This window comes from Amia ocellicauda, chromosome 9 (genome assembly GCF_036373705.1).
Source record: "Amia ocellicauda isolate fAmiCal2 chromosome 9, fAmiCal2.hap1, whole genome shotgun sequence".
NCBI classification, from domain to species: Eukaryota; Metazoa; Chordata; class Actinopteri; order Amiiformes; family Amiidae; genus Amia; species Amia ocellicauda.
In genome coordinates this window covers 12,230,612-12,248,312 of record NC_089858.1, presented here as the reverse complement: position 1 = coordinate 12,248,312, position 17,701 = coordinate 12,230,612, and the positions used below count along the sequence as shown (strand labels likewise).

At 40.3% G+C, this 17,701-nt stretch overlaps 1 protein-coding gene across 2 annotated transcripts in view; it reads right to left on the bottom strand.

The window, feature by feature from the left end:
• Window positions 1-17,701, bottom strand: part of ralgps1 (Ral GEF with PH domain and SH3 binding motif 1) — a 199,765-nt gene that overhangs the window by 60,832 nt on the left and 121,232 nt on the right. The window lies entirely within an intron of this gene.

Genomic DNA, 17,701 nt, shown 5'->3' with positions numbered 1-17,701 from the left:
TGTTTTTATTGTGTTTTTTCTTTCCTCCAGTGTGTCACACAAACTATGTTGTCAGATGCCATAATTGCAGCTGACAGCTGTGGAGCCATTTCTCAGCAATCCTTCAGCAACACACCAAATGAAACCAAAAAGGTTTCCTAGCTAATAAATTGTCTGTTTCCCACATTTAATGTGCTATAGGCTCAGAGGGTGGCATTTCTTTCAGTCCAGCCAGCAAAGATGCAATTGATTTTTCTGGTGTACTAAATTATCTGTATAGCAAGCCCACGCACAAGCTGTAGACTTTATTTATTTCCAGTTCCATTTCTGCTGCGCACATGTTACAAATACCGAGTTTTTTCATTGTCTCGTGTGTATATAATCCTGCAGACTTACCAAGTACCTCAGGCACAGCTGCGTGGAGTATTTTGTGTCCAACCTTACTTTCTGAAGGATTTCCCCACACATTTCTTGGTTTTGTGCAGGTGGGTCCTCCAAACTCAAATGGCTTTTTCTTTATTTAAGTGGACGTTTCCTTGATGAAAATCTTACCAAGGTCAGAGCCAACCATCTGCAGTCTTTGGCATGAATGTCTGAAGTTCAGGCAGGATGGAGGTGGAGATGCCTCAGTCAGCAGTGAAGTACTGCCAGAGGGAGCTCACTGTGGTAGCATGAGTTTTTGTTCGCCATTCAATGAAATTAATTTAAAGGACAAGCATTCTTCTTCTTCTGGATCTGGCAACTGTTTATCAGCTCACCATGATGACTTTCTTCCTGGCACAGGAAAGAGGAAGGCAACTGGCACATCAAATGTATGATGTCAGCTCTCCCACTGGTTATCACTGGCCAAACCCCAGAGCGCACACCTCACAGAAAAGGTGCCGGGTGGAGTAGAAGTACCAAGGACTTGTGGCTTCACTTCTCTGAGTAACGACGTTGTGTAGTAGCTGTAAGTAATTGAATACATTTAAATCTGGGAATCATTCTCACTACTCTTTAGGTTTATGAAGAGTAGCAAATCCAAACAGGAAAGTGGAGGAACTGGTGATAATGTCTTGAGTCAGGTTAGTGCCAAAGCAGCCCTAGTCTGTTACTCTGATTCAGTTTTTTTCAGGATTTTTAACAAGTTAAACGAGTCCAAGTGTTTTTGTTTTTTTTCCTTCCCATTTCTGTTATTCGAGTTCAATTTTTTTTTTGGTCTTTCTGGCATACATTTTGATAATTTTGTATTGCCTTGGAACAGCTCAGCTCTGGCTTTCTTATCAGAGTATAACATGAGGCTAAAACTATACAATCACAAGCAGCAGCTCATATGTTACAGCTGCTTCAGCTTCTGAATGTTATGAAATGCAATTAAAAGAACCCTTCAGTTAAAATATGAACAAAGAGCTTGGAGGGAAGGACAGAGACTGTGCCAATCCTCTACACTTCTCACAAAACCCAGCTTGGCTCTTAATACATCCATGTGTGTCAAGGTGTTTTCACCTCACATAAGGGTTTACTTTTACATCTATGCTCTATCTTTAGAACTGAGAACTCTTCAAATGTCCACCATTGGAGAGACAGTTAATTGCAGGGGGTTTATATACAGCATGAAGCAGCTTGAAGTCGTTTGCTGGATCAAAAACACACAATTACAACCGGTGGACCCTTCTGTTCCAGACCCCAAAATGGCTCTTTCAGAGCAATCCCAGCGAAGGGTTAAAGGTTAAAGGCCTCCAATGTTCTTTCCCTGTGTAGCATTGAATGACCAGGAACAGGGGTTTATGTGACCATCATCATAATCTTTATTTCTTTTAAAGAAAAAAAAATAATAATAATTTGTCAGACAAAATTAGCTTAACGATAGATACCAGGCCCAAAATGTAACTTGCTTCTGCGGGTTTGCAATGTTGAGAGACTTTCAAACTTGAAGTTAACTTCAGTGTCTGTATGCTTTCTTTAGGAGACTTCATTGTCTGGCATCAGATTAAACAAAAACATCCAAGGCAATCACTCGAACAGCTTCAATCAGACCAATTATTCCCTCCTTCAGGAATCAGGATAAAACATGAAATAGTGAAGGGCTGACAATGCTTTTTAAATATATATTTTAACATAATTTACTGACTTGCTCAGTATTAAGAGTTCCTATAAACCTCAGAGACCACATCAGCGGCTTTGATGTGAAGTAGTTTCCAGGTAGAGGCTACGGCTTGCAGATTATTAAGAAAAGGCAGTGCTGCAAGCCTTCCCCATCACGATCGAGAGCAAAAACAAAAACAAATGCAATATTCAGATATGGTATTAAATCCAGTTTGCTTTTTTGTTTTTCATAAGATGGAATTAAGTGGTTTAAGGAGGGGTCACAGCTAGACTCTGGCCCAGGTTCGAGAGATGAACCAAGGGTTGGCACTGAACTTCAATACTTCATAAAGTATAAGTATAAGCTCCCCTCCCCAGCTGCTCAAATTCCAGACTTACAGTATCAAGCCAATGTCTTGTACCAGTCTTGGGTGTTTCTGCCCAGCCATGTGTTGGAGGAGAATTCCAGGTGTGTGCTCCACAAGGCCGCCCAAGCCTTAAACACAAGGGTCACGCTGTAGTCTGCTGGCCTATCCAGGTCACACTGCACTAGACTATGCATGCCAAACAAATCTCCATGTCCTAATCAGTGGTTACACAAGCCTGCTCTTTCTGGTTGAGAGACATGACCATAGGTATGGCCTTGTCTGTGGCACAACGCTTAATGAGCTCTGTCACAGCCATAATTGCAGTACAATCTGTGGAAGAATACAGAAACAACTTGTCTGTGTCACCACAAGGAGAATACAAGAGTCAACACATTCATTGACAAGTTTTTTTTATGAGTGTGTGTGTGGTTTTGGTTCACATCTGTTGACTAAGCATTTGAGGTTATGGTAGACTGGGCACAAGCTGAGAGACCACTGATGCTGGAGTGCACACAGAGTGACTCAGCAGGTTACTTTCATCCTCTTTGTGAGTCTCCCTCAACCACAATCCCACACAGTGAGGTGGAGGGGGATCAGCCTCTCCTTCAGACACCCAGGCAGACAAGACAGGTTCTGTAGAAAGATACCTTTATAGAATAATGCCACGGTATAGAAAACTGAAATAAGACCACTGAGAACCTGGAAAAGGTTCTCACTAACTCCTTAACCTTTCACGCTCAGTAACAAGATAGATGTCAAGGCCTCAATGGTGAATCCTATGTTTTACAATTCAAACATAGGTGAAACAAAGTTCACCAGGAACCTTGGTGACCAATGTTTTGTAAATAAAATAAGGCCCTTTTAAACAAGGCCTCTATGCAGGGAGACTGGGTAATGGATCACACAGCGTGGCCAGGAACATACTAAAGACCTTTTGGTGCCATACTTAATTGCTTAATGCGGTAACACACACACACACACATATACACACAATTTAATTAATTGTGCAGTACACTACACTACCAGGGTGCTGCCAAGCCTCCTCGGGAATAATCACATTACTGTACTGCTGAATTTGACAAACAAAACAAGACTGTCAGGAGCTGTCAATGAGGTCAATAACCAAAACATTGAACAACCTGCCCCTGAAATACCGAGATCGTCGCAGGTCAGCTACACGCGCATTTATCACGAGCGGAGAAAGCAGAATGAGACCCTTGCTTTGTTGAGGGGAAATGTTTATCTTTAAGGAGAATGAGTGAAGTGGAATGTGTGGCTCAACAGCATGAAGCTGATGGAAGTCAGGGGCTGCAGAAGGTTCACGTTGAAATATGTGTATAAAACAGAATAAACCCTGACATTTTTGTCTTTCCTGGCAAAATCAAATGTATTTGTTTTCTCCTTTCTTTCTTCTACATAATGTTATTGCCAGTTTAGTGTAGTGCTTAGTTGGGTACAGACGTACATACAGGTGAGTTAAAACTGTTGTGAAAGTAAAACGGAAAATCATGACCAGGTCCCCGAAAAAACACACAAAAACAGCACCACATGTTGCAAACAACAAAATTCCCCAAATTTACCAATATGTTAAAAATATATAAATAAATAAAACAGTATGAATATATATAAATAATATAACATAAAACTTCCCCAGCACCTGATCCCCCCTACTGAGGATAATATCACAGCTGTGTCAAGTCTTTGTTACATTAAACATTCCACTCGAGTTGGGTCATTGCTCAGCCCATTACATTAACCCAAGGAGAGGGGTTGCGGTCTTCAGCCAGGCTCCAGGGAGCTTAGCTCGAACAATAGCAGAGGTAAAACACTATCTAGCCAATAGTCACACAACTGCTGAAAAGCTAAGCACGTGCACCAATAAATGTCTGAGTGGTTTCAGGACTGATTCTCAGTACACACACCGCTGATTTTAGTGGTGAAAAGGGCAACTTGCACAATAAGAGGTGCAGCGTCAACCAGTTGTAACATGTTTACAAGGCCAGTTTGTTACATTAACAAAAGACTCCACAAAACAAAACTTGACTTATCATCCCAGCGAGGTAACATGCAAACCCTTAACATAATTATACACAAGGAAACTGTAGCATGCTTGTCACAATTAAATGCATGGTTTGAGCAGGCAGTAATTTTTCACAGCAAGACAATCTCAACTTTGGTGGAAATTAGTATTCCATTAAAGGTCTCTTACTGTTTTTATATTTTAGTGTTTAACTGCTAACTGGGATTTCCCCCTTCTTTTTAAATAAAATATTGTATTATTGTCTCATATTCTCACAGATTCTGCCTCAGTCAATATGAATGAGCTTTTTTGCCCTTTGCAAGGCCTGTGTAAAGATGCAGACTGAAACAGACCAAAATTTAGAGATCTGCATAAAAAATAAAAGCTTTGATGTCAATGAAAAAAAGCTTCAGATCTCAAAATGGGTTCTCTTGTTTTTGGATACATAGTACACATTTGGATTCAAGGATTTTTTATTACAGTTACAAATCAGTCATGTGGCTGTTTTCCAAAGTTTTCATTAAAACTGATAAAAGGATTCCAACACTATTCCAATTACTGTAAGAATGCATAATATGTGATTTCACAGTAGATCGTGCACTGCGCAGTCTGTCTTCTGACTTCAATAAAGCTTCATGCATCACCTTTCAAAGGTTTAGAGCATTTTACAAGCAACGATCTTAATCCAGTTCATTTCACAAATCTGCAAAGGTTTAATTGAATAACCAATCCATCTGTCTTCCTTGAAACTCAGTGGTTTATGAAGAGGACTAACTAGCAGACTGTGAATACTGACAGCCTGTTCCGCAAGTATAAAACACAAAACAATCAACAACAACAGGATGAGTGATGAGGGAATAACTGTTCTCAGTGTAGAAAATTTCAGAGCGACAGCACCCTGTGGATTTGATACCTATATCGTGCCCACATATACCCTACACAGACCCTGCATATCCGCATTTATACAGCAGTGTTTCAGCTTGAAGTCGGCTGCATGATACACACATCATTACTCGACTCTGTCTGACTGACTCTCAGCACATCGTGTATCTGAGAGAGGTTCCGTGATAATGCGATGGAAACCCACACAGCGCAAAGTGAAATGAACCTAGCAGAGGTGCTGAATGATGATATCACCAGCACATTCCTCTCTTGGAGCAAAGCTGGAAGTGTTTACCCTTCCCTAGCCGGTGCGGGGTGTGTGTGGGGCTGCACCGCTAAACAGCACCCGGTGCAGGGTAAATACCACTAGATCGCCATTTAAATTTTTAGGCAAATAAGTCAGATGCAAACCAGTGATGAATGATGAACAGAAAACGACGAGCAAGTTCTGACAATCCCAGGCAAAATTAAAAAGGCAATGCATTTAGAATACCAAACCTGCAAACTCAAATCTGCTATATGAAAACCATTGGTGTTAAACACATCGTGTCAAAGGCATAGGCAACATAAAATGTGTGTCAGACTGCGATCAATGATTACCTAGGAAGGTACACATGGGGTTGAGAGACAGAGAGTCCTCTTCAGTGGAAATTAAGCCCATTACACTAATGCAGAGGATCAGCACGTAATGGCTCGTATCTCTTTATTCCCTTTCACCAGCAGGTTTCATACTGAACAAGGAGAGCAGAAGTGAGTGATTAAGGTAATTATTGATGCATGTCTTTCAGGATTACCTCTTACAGCTCCTGTCACTCAATCATCCCTCATGCTAGAAGACATCCCCATTGTTTAAAAGCACGTACAAATAAATATCAGATTTGGAAGAGAAGCTCAGCATGAAGGGTTTTAATCCAGAGTATCTTCTAATCAGATCCCACTGCTTAGACCAATCTTACAAAACATCTCAATAGCACTTAAAGCAAAACAAAATACATTTAAAAGTTCCATAAAATCCTAAGTGGACTTAATTCGCTCTAGGGCTAAAACAGCAAGACCATTTTGTGTTATTTATGGCTTTCTTCATCATAGGCTTTCCTGACAAAAAATCCTGAGGCACATGGGGCTGTATTTCCCTGGTAAACCATGTTTTATTTGTACAAATATTTTGCTTTACAGCACTGGCACAGGTACCATCTTTGCTGACAAACCATCCAAAGATGATCAATCAATCACTGTGTTTCCCTAATTCAAGCTCTTAAGTGATTTTGACTACACAATTCACTTACTGAGTCTTTTCAAGTGCCTGGATTTGTAACAAAAAGTGACACAGACCAATTTCACAACTCCAAAAGGCACATTGCTGAACAGTAGCCAATTACAATTTAAAGAGTGTCTTTCCGAATGCTAATGCATAATTAATCCCCACAGTTGTTTCAGTACTACTTCTGCTATGCGTTTCATTGCCAAGCTTGACAAAAGGTCTCTGGATAGATTTCTGTAGCCCGCAAAATCCTTTACATATTTAGAACACAATCCCGCCCAGAAAAATATTGGATCTCCTGCTTTAAGCTTCATGATTGATTAAGACACAGACATAGTTTTATATTAAAGGCAGGTAGATTAAATAAATAATAAAAACTGGCAGCTGTCCCACTTATAGGTTCTGGTTTCAAGGTAAAACTGGAATGGATATTTAAAAGCAAGGATTTTCTTTTAATGAAATGCAAAGTGATCATTTTGTGGACAGTCATTCAAAATAACCTACAAGGGGCTATTAATACCAGCAGACTGTTTGGAATACTACAGACTATAAACAGCACGCTTCATTCCAGTACTCAGCACACTGGAAAGTCAGAAATAAAAGGGATTATCTTCATACCACCAACAAGAGAGTACATCTTCCATTTGACTCTTTGTTTCAAAAATATATATCTTCCAGTCGCTTAATTCCAGAGAATGTTCTAAACCTTGTCAGCAGTGTTTGGGTGGATGGAGAGAAAGTGGAATAGGGCAAGAGCAAACATTTCTAAGGATAATTGGTCATATTTGGTAGGTTTCCTCATGTTGTGTGGCAGGTATCTATAAAAACACACACAGGCTGATTTCAAGGAAAAGCAGTGTTTCAATATTTAGGTTTTCAGGTAAATAAAACAGATCAGACCGTTTACAGCACAGAATAAAAGGAATTCAGAGAATCATGGTCCTTTACTGGGACACAGAGGAACGCTGTTAAGAAAGTTTTTATTCCTAATCAGTGTTCATTAACTCCCCCCGACACACACAGAAAGCCAAACCTTAACCAACAGTGCCTAAAAGACTCCGTTATCTGGCAATATCATCGTGTCATTTGCTTTATTTATGTACAGGGCAGGGAAATAAGATCCTAGAAAGCAAACTTGCCAACGTAAGAGTCATTTAAGTGGAGGTAAACAAAGAAAATCAGACGGCAAGCATTCTTGGCAGTGTGAGAGTGCCAGCTTTATAAAAAAAAAAAAAAAAGTCCTTCTTGTTGAATTAAGGCTGAGCCAGCAGGACAAACATACAAAACATTCAGGGGAAAACGCTTCCAGTAACTGCACGAACCTTGGAAACACGAGTGCAAATTGAGGAATATCAAGCACAGGAGGACAATGGAATACTTTCAGTATGTTGGCCTGTTTAGTGTGTCCAATTCAATGGTTTCGGCAGGTAGAAACCCTAATTCAAAGCAACTGCAGTAATGATGAAAAACTGGGTGTCATCTTGTAAGAACTGTTACAGCCCATGTGCTTCTAATAACTGGTTCGCAATTATAATGGATACTTCACATGAATTGAATGTGAAATCATACAAAAATCTAATAAAAATGAATATCAATACATTTAAAAGGATTTATAATCCTGCCTAATTTAAAATATGTAAATGCAGATATTTTCCTTGAATGCTAAACTAAAAAAACGCACATCAGAAAGGATGCTTTCGATTTCTTGTGTTACGAATTAATTCGTGTCCGGTATATGTATGTTTCCTAAAGGATTCATCCATCGGCAAGTAACTTGTTTTTCACATTTGGAAATAATTATATAGAAGCAAACATCTCTACTGCATGCTACAAATATCACAATCTCTTTCTTCCTTTCTACCTTCCTTCCTTCCTTCCTTTCTTCCAAACCTCACCTCCCTGCTAGTATATGCTATATCCAGTAAGAAGTGACAGGTGTCATGGCCTTGTCATTTAACACGAAGAACAGCACTGCATCTGGATGTCTACAGTCACAACACTCGTTTCAAAAAGACATATTTGACACCATTCCCGTAATCCCTTGGTGATTGCACAATAATTGAAGAAAAACAAACACACTAAACACAACTGAAAGCCCCTCTGAACAGCCAGAGTGCTGGAGCTACTGTGCCACATGCCGGGGCTGTGTGCACATGGACACACACCATGGGAGCCCCTCGCCAGCTCTACCAGCAGCACTCTGGCCAGGACAATGGCTTCTTGCAAGAGGAGATCCCTGGAGAACCCCCGATCTAATATTTGTTCTGCTTTCAAGGAGAGACCAGGAAACAAACCTGCCCAGTGCCAGTGATCTTAATCTTAAAAACGGCAAGCACTGGCTCTCTGGATTCTGTGAAATGGTCAGAGTTGTAGAGAAGAGACGGATGCCAGAAACCACCTTTGATATGGATTCTGTGTTCCACCAGTGTAATGTATCTGCTTCATACCAGGATGGTCGTCAGCTGTTGAGTGGACACTGCAAGTGTGTTTAATTCAAGTTGACTATGAAAATTTGGCTTAGCAAATCTTTCATAACAAACAAGAGTCTTTTCGCATGATAATTACATAACTGCTGTTCACATGGCAGGCCATGAAACAGAAAGGTTCAAGTTGGCTATTTCTGTAGACCAACCACCCTAGTATTCAAAACTAGGTTTAAATTGAAAAAGGAAAACTCAGATCAGGTGGTTTTCCATTTCTAACTTACAATGTACTCTACTTTTACAGAGCTTTCAGTATCTTTTACACCAGGAGTAACAGACTTTGAAAACCTTCCTTTCTTTCCACTGCCTCGCTGTTCTGCACCATGCACACACACTTTCTACAACAATTGGTAAATAAAATCAAAATCACCACCCCAATCTTACCCTGATCAAACCCAGAGGGATGAATGTAATGGTTGTACTCCTGGTCTGATGAGCCATTTTTTCAATGTAATTACGATATCCTGAATATGAGGCCAAACAAAGAAGAAAGGAGTATTTTCTGCAACTGCTATCAGCCCGTCTGGGTCAGTTCTGTTTGAGTCCCACAGGTAATGCATACACAATTCAAATCATTGTCCGAAGAAAACACGTATGTTTAGAGCCGAGGCAACAGGCCACAGAGGAAGGCTGGACTGTCTGACGTCCCCTGGTATTCTGGAACCGAACGGCAAGCATTGAAAGTGATGCACGGCAAACAGAGCAAAACACCATGCATTACTGGAAAGTCAGGAAAATGAATCACCATTCACAAATTACATTTATCTGGGTTGTTTCCTCAGTTTCTGTTACAAAACAAGGAAAAAAGTATGAAGATTACAATGAAATCTCTTCTCAATAACCTAGAGTTAATATTTATTTCGCATGCACAGATTTTACACATTTGGGATAACATCTTTGTCTTCAAAGAGCTGCAACTAGCACTTAATTCCATCTGCAGCACATCTAGAGCTCTGATTTCTGTTAGATGGGCCTATTATCATGCCAGTCATACTTACCTAACACTCTTGCCAATTACCAATTGGTAGAACATTTAAACTACATTACACTTCAGACATTAAGTGCATTCCAATCTGTGAAGCAATGCAGTGTTGTTTAAACGTATCACATAAGACTTGCTAAAGGTGCCCTATGAAATCTCCAATAAAGTTCCCAAAACTTAAATTCCCTAGGAGAGCTATACATCACCCCAAATTAAAAAGAAAAAATAAGAAGAGCCTTAAATATGAAAGTAAATATGTGTTTGTTTCTCACAAAAATCTGACTAGAATCCAGAATTCCTGTTTCACTTCAATTCAATCTAGTCTGTTCCAATTTCAGTTCCGTAAATCTGATATTTTTCCATTCCAATTCTGAATGCGCTACCAGAAATTGTGTGGGTTATTGTCAGTACAAGAAGCACCTCTATGTGCTCTGGGTACATTTAACAGTAACTGCATGGTTAGTTTCAGGGTTAGATTGTTTAACTTTGTGTGGGTTCTCTTGAAGTGCCAATTAAAGCTTCAAATTCATTATTTTACTCCTTTGCCTGTAGGAAATACATTTTTCACCACTAGCAAACAATCTGCAAACATTTCCTGTCAGCCTGATACAGTTTAATAGAAACATCTGACCTGAAGACCCTTACAAATGTGTCAAAGTAATAAGTGGCTGGTAGATGCTGGGAAGGTTTATAGCCCTGTATATAATGGGTCAAGGTTGTATGTCATGTGTGGGTGACTAGCACTGAAAATAAACTGGCGAACCAGTGACCTGTTGTCCTCCCGGCTACAGGACAGGAAGCCAGAGTCACCAGGGAGAAAAGGCCATGTTTGCTTTCATACAACTTCAGCTAAGGGGCAAGGCAGGGTCCATGTGGTAAAGTGATGATGGCAGCCAGAACTGAGACGGGAGTGAATATCCTACTGAACACCCAACAGGAAGTCAAGCTGGTAGCAGGAGTGTTGAACATTGTACATCATTCTTCGAGAACAGTGTAGAGACGTTGCTTGCACACTGAAAGTCAACTCCCCTGCACACTCACCATATTTAAAGTCTCTCTACAAAGGCTAAGCCACAAGAAGCAGCTGCAGACAGCCAAATAAATTAAAATGCAAGAAAATTGTCAATAATGAGGATGGAATTGCTACACTTTCTTAAAGTATACCACTTAACTCACAGGTTCCCCCACTAACGTCTTGTAAAATACAGGAAATCTGGTTTGCCCATTACATTGCACTCTGGATTACTAAACGTTCAGAGAAGAAAAGGAAACATATGGTGATTTTTGCTGAAGTCAACACTGCTGTAAAAAAAAAAAACACCACAGTTCTTTGGAAATTACATGGATTGTTAACACTGATCGTCACTTATCTTGAAATCTGGGCCACATTAAATAAATAGTAATTTTGGTTTTCAAAATGAAACTTAAAATTCTGCGACCTGCTCTGTGGAGCATCAACTAGAGAAACCCACTGAAGATCAAAGGCAAACTGTTGTGTTTTATTGATGGATGGATGGATGTTTCCATAGATAACAAGTGTACCCTTTGTGAACATGGTCCTAGACAGGGTAATAAACTAGACAGCAGACCATTTAAAATAAATTCAGTCTAAGAAAAAAATGATTAAAAGAAATACAGACGTTCACTTTTTCCCTTTAGGTATTGCCCTGAGAAGTACAGTTGTCCATATCACAACCAGACACCGTGGCCTTTTCAACCTTGCTGGCCAGACGGCTAATCTCATCTGAATGGAAACAGGCAGCCACACCATTTTTTAGTGTGTCTGAAAACCTCCTGGTACAGACATGCAATAAAGCTCCCCCCAACCCCTTCACCCACACAGCTCCCGCCTCCTCGTAACAGGAAAGCTAACCTTACCTAACCTTACTCAGTCTTAGACAAATTTGCACCTTGAGTCTCAGTGAAGCACAAATACAGCCAGTTTACATCCGACTGGTACATACGCAGTCATGAAAAATGGCTCTTATTCTTCAACTGTTTATTATTTACAATACAAAGCACAAGCAGGATCATAGAAGATTACACCTGTTTATCTCCGTAATGGCTTATACCACATCCAGGGCAATTGGTTTGATTCAGTTTGGTTTCTCAGCTGTGACTAACACCGGGATGAATTAGCAGGCCGATTCATTGGTGAGCTATTTTAGTCCATGCAGCCCATCAACATCTCCAGTGCAGTGATTGCACACTATGTCCATATTCCTACAGTATTTCATTCAGCTACAAAGGCTGCTCTTTGTGCTGGCACCTGTTCTGGATTAGAGATGGAAGGGGAATCGATCTCCACTGTAACAAGGAGGGTTTGGAGCCAGCCCAAGAACACAGAGTCTGTTAATCATTAAGACATGCTCAGCCAATCACAACCAGCCATTACATCCATAAAAGGGCCAATCACAGCCCCCAATTGCTGGAGATTCCCAGATGTTTCCTTGTGAGATAATGGAAGTTTTAAAGTTTGCAAAATAAATGGGTAAAAGAATACAACCAGTATCAACTGAAAGTGTGTGTATGTGTGTGTGTGTGTGTGTGTGTGTGTGTGTGTGTGTGTGTGTGATCTCAACTAGATCTGTGTCGAGTAAAGTAGATATTAGACAACTTTTCCTTTGATGAGAGACCTAAGTAAAGAAGTAATCTAACGCAAAAGAGAATTACAAACACATACACTTCCTTTTTCACTTGTACATTGTTAGTGCTGACATTAAAAGAATATATAAACATGGAAGGTTTCTCATCTCTTATCCTCAAGGACCTTCAACAGCCCAGGTTCTCCACCCAACCAGCACCTAATCATATCATTTAAAATCAAGACTAACACTGTGTATGTTGCGAACTCAAATGTTCTAGATCTCAGTATGAACAGATCTCATAGTTTATTGTGGGAACTGTTCATACCAAGATCTAGAAAGTCTGTGTTTTAAATCAGGACCATTGTGGGTCTCCAAGGATCCCAAGGAGCTGGTCAGCACTATTTTATGCGGAACCACAGCAAAATAAATTGCATGTGAAAACACCAGGAATTAAATAGGCACTTCCAAATCTTGATATCTACGGAATCTGAATTGAAACTTGGGTTTTATATATTCATAGAATAAAAAGTTGTCAAACCTTGAAATGCACAGGCCAGATTTCTTTAAGTATATTTGAAATTACTTGAATTTCAGCCAGCTGGAATTGAATGTTTTATGCTAGACCTACAGTAGTTTTTCCAAAAGTATTTTAGTAAGAAAAAGATGATCCCCCTTCTAGTGCGTCCAGGCACTGCGCACAGTGAAAGTACGCAGCACACTGAACCACAACTTGAAAAGCATTCTTGTTGTGCTGAGAGTTTGGAGTGGTAGGTCGAGCCCTTTGTGTGTCATATATGGTCAGGAAACTTTTTACGAGACTGCAGCTGTTAGATGTCAACATTAAGGAGTACCCAAGCAGAGAAAGGTTTTTCTCTTTTTATTTTCTTCCATGAGAACTAGTGACCCCAGGCTTGCTTTCAGACACAGATCTCTGCAGGTGATAACAGGCCCTTTTTGTCTCGGGGGACTCCACACAGTCGAGGTACTGGAATACCAGAGCTGCAGGCCGAGGAGCATTTCAATTTACGACACATCCTCCTGTAGCCAATTGCAATCCTCTGCTAGTCACTTAGCACTGGCTCTGCGGTCAACTGGAACTGGTGCTTACTTCATGGAACATGACCCCCAGTGGCAGAGTGGAAAACAGCTCTCTTAAAAACACTGTGAGGCAATTTATATAAAAAATAACTAATGAAAACACAAAATGAATCCATAGTTTCCACACTAAGGATCACAGTTGCTTAATCTCAGCCTTGCCATAAGGAAGTGTGGTCTTCAGACTTCCAAAATCGTTTTTGATTTACTGTCCGTGTTGGCATTTATTTATTTATTTATTTATTTCCTCAAACTTAGCGGCTAGCTGCCTTCAAAAAGATGAAGCCAAGAATGGTTCCCCTTACACAGTTTTAGTAGGGGAAAAAAAGCATATAAAACATTGGCAGAAATATAAGGTTCTTTAACAACACATGTTACAAGACAGAAGTCCTATTATACATTATTTATGAATATTTTATTTCATTTCTAATTACAAACATATATCCAGTTTTACGTATTGCTTGTAAATGTTTTTTTTTTCTCTGCAAGTAGTTCAATGGAAGGCCTTTGCCCAGTTTAGCCAACCTCAGTAAACACGTCCGTTCAGACAAACACAACTCGAAGCAGACATGTCTTTTATATTCAGTATTTGCAGTGTTAAAGGTTCATTCCCCAAGGTTTTAAAATCTGATTTTAATAGTTTTATAAACGTCTCTCGTATTTGAAAGCATTTGAACAAGAACTGCAAAAATTCTGTTCGTCGAAAAAAATGCTTGAGGACCAAACATTCATTTGATCAATCGATTGCTGCTTTGGCAAGAACTTAAATTTGTATCCAAATTTGCTAACTGAGATACCAGTACCAAAATATATATTTATATTAACATGGATTGAATTACCTTCAGATTTTTAAATGCTGTCATTACAGTGTGGGCATATATTAATCCTAGGGAGGGTGGGGGCTAAACAAGATTATTAAACAAGTAATGTCACTGCCCCATAAAGCACAAGTGAGTAGGAAAAAAAACACTGTCTCAAAATCTATTCAAGCCAGGATCCTGAGGGTGTAATAAGGCTAATATTGAAACGCAGTATTGGGAGACTTCTTCCTCTTCCCCACAGCTTCAGGAGCTCACTAGACAGTTTCATTTCAACAAGTGAGCTCTGTCTTTCACTGGCACGGTGGGCGATCCTTTTCTTAGTTTCTGAAGGGTCCCCATTTTCCCAGCATGCATTGGGGGGGGGGGTAGAATTGTGAAGGGGGTGGGGGTTTGGTTCAAGAAAGACCACACACTCTGAGAACAGGCATAGAATAGACTCCTCTCCTTTTGCGTATGTATTTATTTGTATATTTGGCTAGTCTTTATTCAAGACAACTTCCATTAAATATAAGAACTGAATGATTTACTTTGGACCATTATTATATATTTTTAATTACATATATTTGTGTATCTGTCAGTTTGTGCAATGGTCTTACACATGGATAAGTTAACATCTGTTAAGACAGTGAAAAATAACAGTGCAATTTGCACAACCCAAGCAGTGGACATTCAGGATTACAATAGAGTTTGTACATTCCCAGCTGTAACTGATTGTCATCGAGATATCAGGGCTGTTCGTGATTAAGTGGATTGGGAGATACAAGTAAAGTGTGCGTTGGAGGGAACGCGACACCAGCAGACAGCAGGAGCAGCTAAAGATGATGAATGGGTCTGAACAATACAGGCCGCTACCAGAGGCGGGATAGACCAGGAAGCATCAGCAGCACTTCGTAACTGTACAGTGTATTGAATAGCTAGTGTGATGCAGGTCTAATTCAGAGCACTGTAGCAGGCAAACACCCACAGCAGCAACATGTGAGAAACTATAAGAAGCATAGTGGCCATCTGGCTCCAATACACTTCTTTAAGTGACAATATAGAGACAGACACATACATTCTCTCTCTCTCTCTCTCTCTCTCTCTCTCTCTCTCTCTCATATATATATATATATATATATATATATATATATATATATATATATATACACACACACAGTGGGGGAGAAAAGTATTTGATCCCCTGCTGATTTTGTACGTTTGCCCACTGACAAAGAAATGATCAGTCTATAATTTTAATGGTAGGTGTATTTTAACAGTGAGAGACAGAATAACAACAAAAAAATCCAGAAAAACGCATTTCAAAAAAGTTATACATTGATTTGCATGTTAATGAGGGAAATAAGTATTTGATCCCCTATCAATCAGCAAGATTTCTGGCCCCCAGGTGTCTTTTATACAGGTAACGAGCTGAGATTAGGAGCACTCTCTTAAAGGGAGAGCTCCTAATCTCAGCTCGTTACCTGTATAAAAGACACCTGTCCACAGAAGCAATCAATCAATCAGATTCCAAACTCTCCACCATGGCCAAGACCAAAGAGCTGTCCAAGGATGTCAGGGACAAGATTGTAGACCTACACAAGGCTGGAATGGGCTACAAGACCATCGCCAAGCAGCTTGGTGAGAAGGTGACAACAGTTGGTGCGATTATTCGCAAATGGAAGAAACACAAAATAACTGTCAGTCTCCCTCGGTCTGGGGCTCCATGCAAGATCTCACCTCGTGGAGTTTCAATGATCATGAGAACGGTGAGGAATCGGCCCAGGACTACACGGGAGGATCTTGTTAATGATCTCAAGGCAGCTGGGACCATTGTCACCAAGAAAACAATTGGTAACACACTACGCCGTGAAGGACTGAAATCCTGCTCAAGAAAGCAAATATACAGGCCCGTCTGAAGTTTGCCAGTGAACATCTGAATGATTCAGAGGAGAACTGGGTGAAAGTGTTTGAGAACATAAACAGCTTTGCTTTTGTCAACAGGTTTTGCCTTTTGTGTCTGCCATTTCTTGCAGCAATGTTCACAGTCAGTCAGACAGTCAGGGCCTTGGCTTGGTCGTTTTTAATACACTTGGACTTAATTGGAGAGCAAAGTGGTTTATCTGTACTTTCAAGTTCCACTATATTAAGTTCTTTTTGTGCGTGTCAGCCAATGCTCTCTACAGAAACCGCTCTATGAATCCCATGCATGTTCTGATTTTGTGCTCCCAGCAGATCAGAGAAGCTGGCTGCGCTGTTGGCACTGCAGCTCCCCCTGCACAGACCACTCTCTTCAACGCACACTGGCAGCTTTTCTCGCAATTATTCGCGATCACAAGACGTCTCCCCTGCTGATCCCCCCGGCTCCCCCTCCTGTTCAGTTGACTGGCATATACAGCAGTCAATCAGGGAGCAGGCTGCACAGCTGGGGTCTTGAAAGGTAAAGGAATTCTGGCTAAAAGCAACACTCGACCTCGTGAAAGATGCAAACTGATGGATCCCTATGCATCGGGAAAAGAATGTGCTAAACTCCAGAGAGCACTGCATTCATTCCTGACCAAGGAATAATACAAGTCCAATGTTAGATAATAAATATATCTTATTAACAACAACAACCATAATTACCAGCAACTCACATAAAAGTAGACACAAAAAACCTGGCACAAATACACACCCATTTCATGCTTGTAATAAATCTTTTAGCTTTTACATAATTTCCCCAGGAGTCTTAATGTTGATATAACCCTCTCAGTGGCCTTGCATCATGCTCAGTTGCATTCAGGGGAAATGACACTGGCCTGATTTCAAGTCTGCGATGTCTGTCCTACTCATCTAACCTGACTGAACATCATACCAGAACACTTACATGATGGACCGACTGATTAACCACGCACAAGTTGCACCAGTCTAAACTCTCCCCAGCCCACTTCACTGTATATCCAAGTCTGAAAATCCCAGATTGGTACTGCATCCGAAAAATATTAACGCAGATTAAACCCTGGGGACAAGTCTACCTTCCAACACCTTGTAAAAACATGCAATTAAAGTTTCCATTTGGGAAAAAGGGAAAAAATAGAAAAGTAAAACTAAAGAAAATATAACCCAAGGCTACCATTGAAATGTATCACACTGGGAACCTAGCGTTTAACAACCAGATGCGAACAGTGCTCTTATTTTCTCTC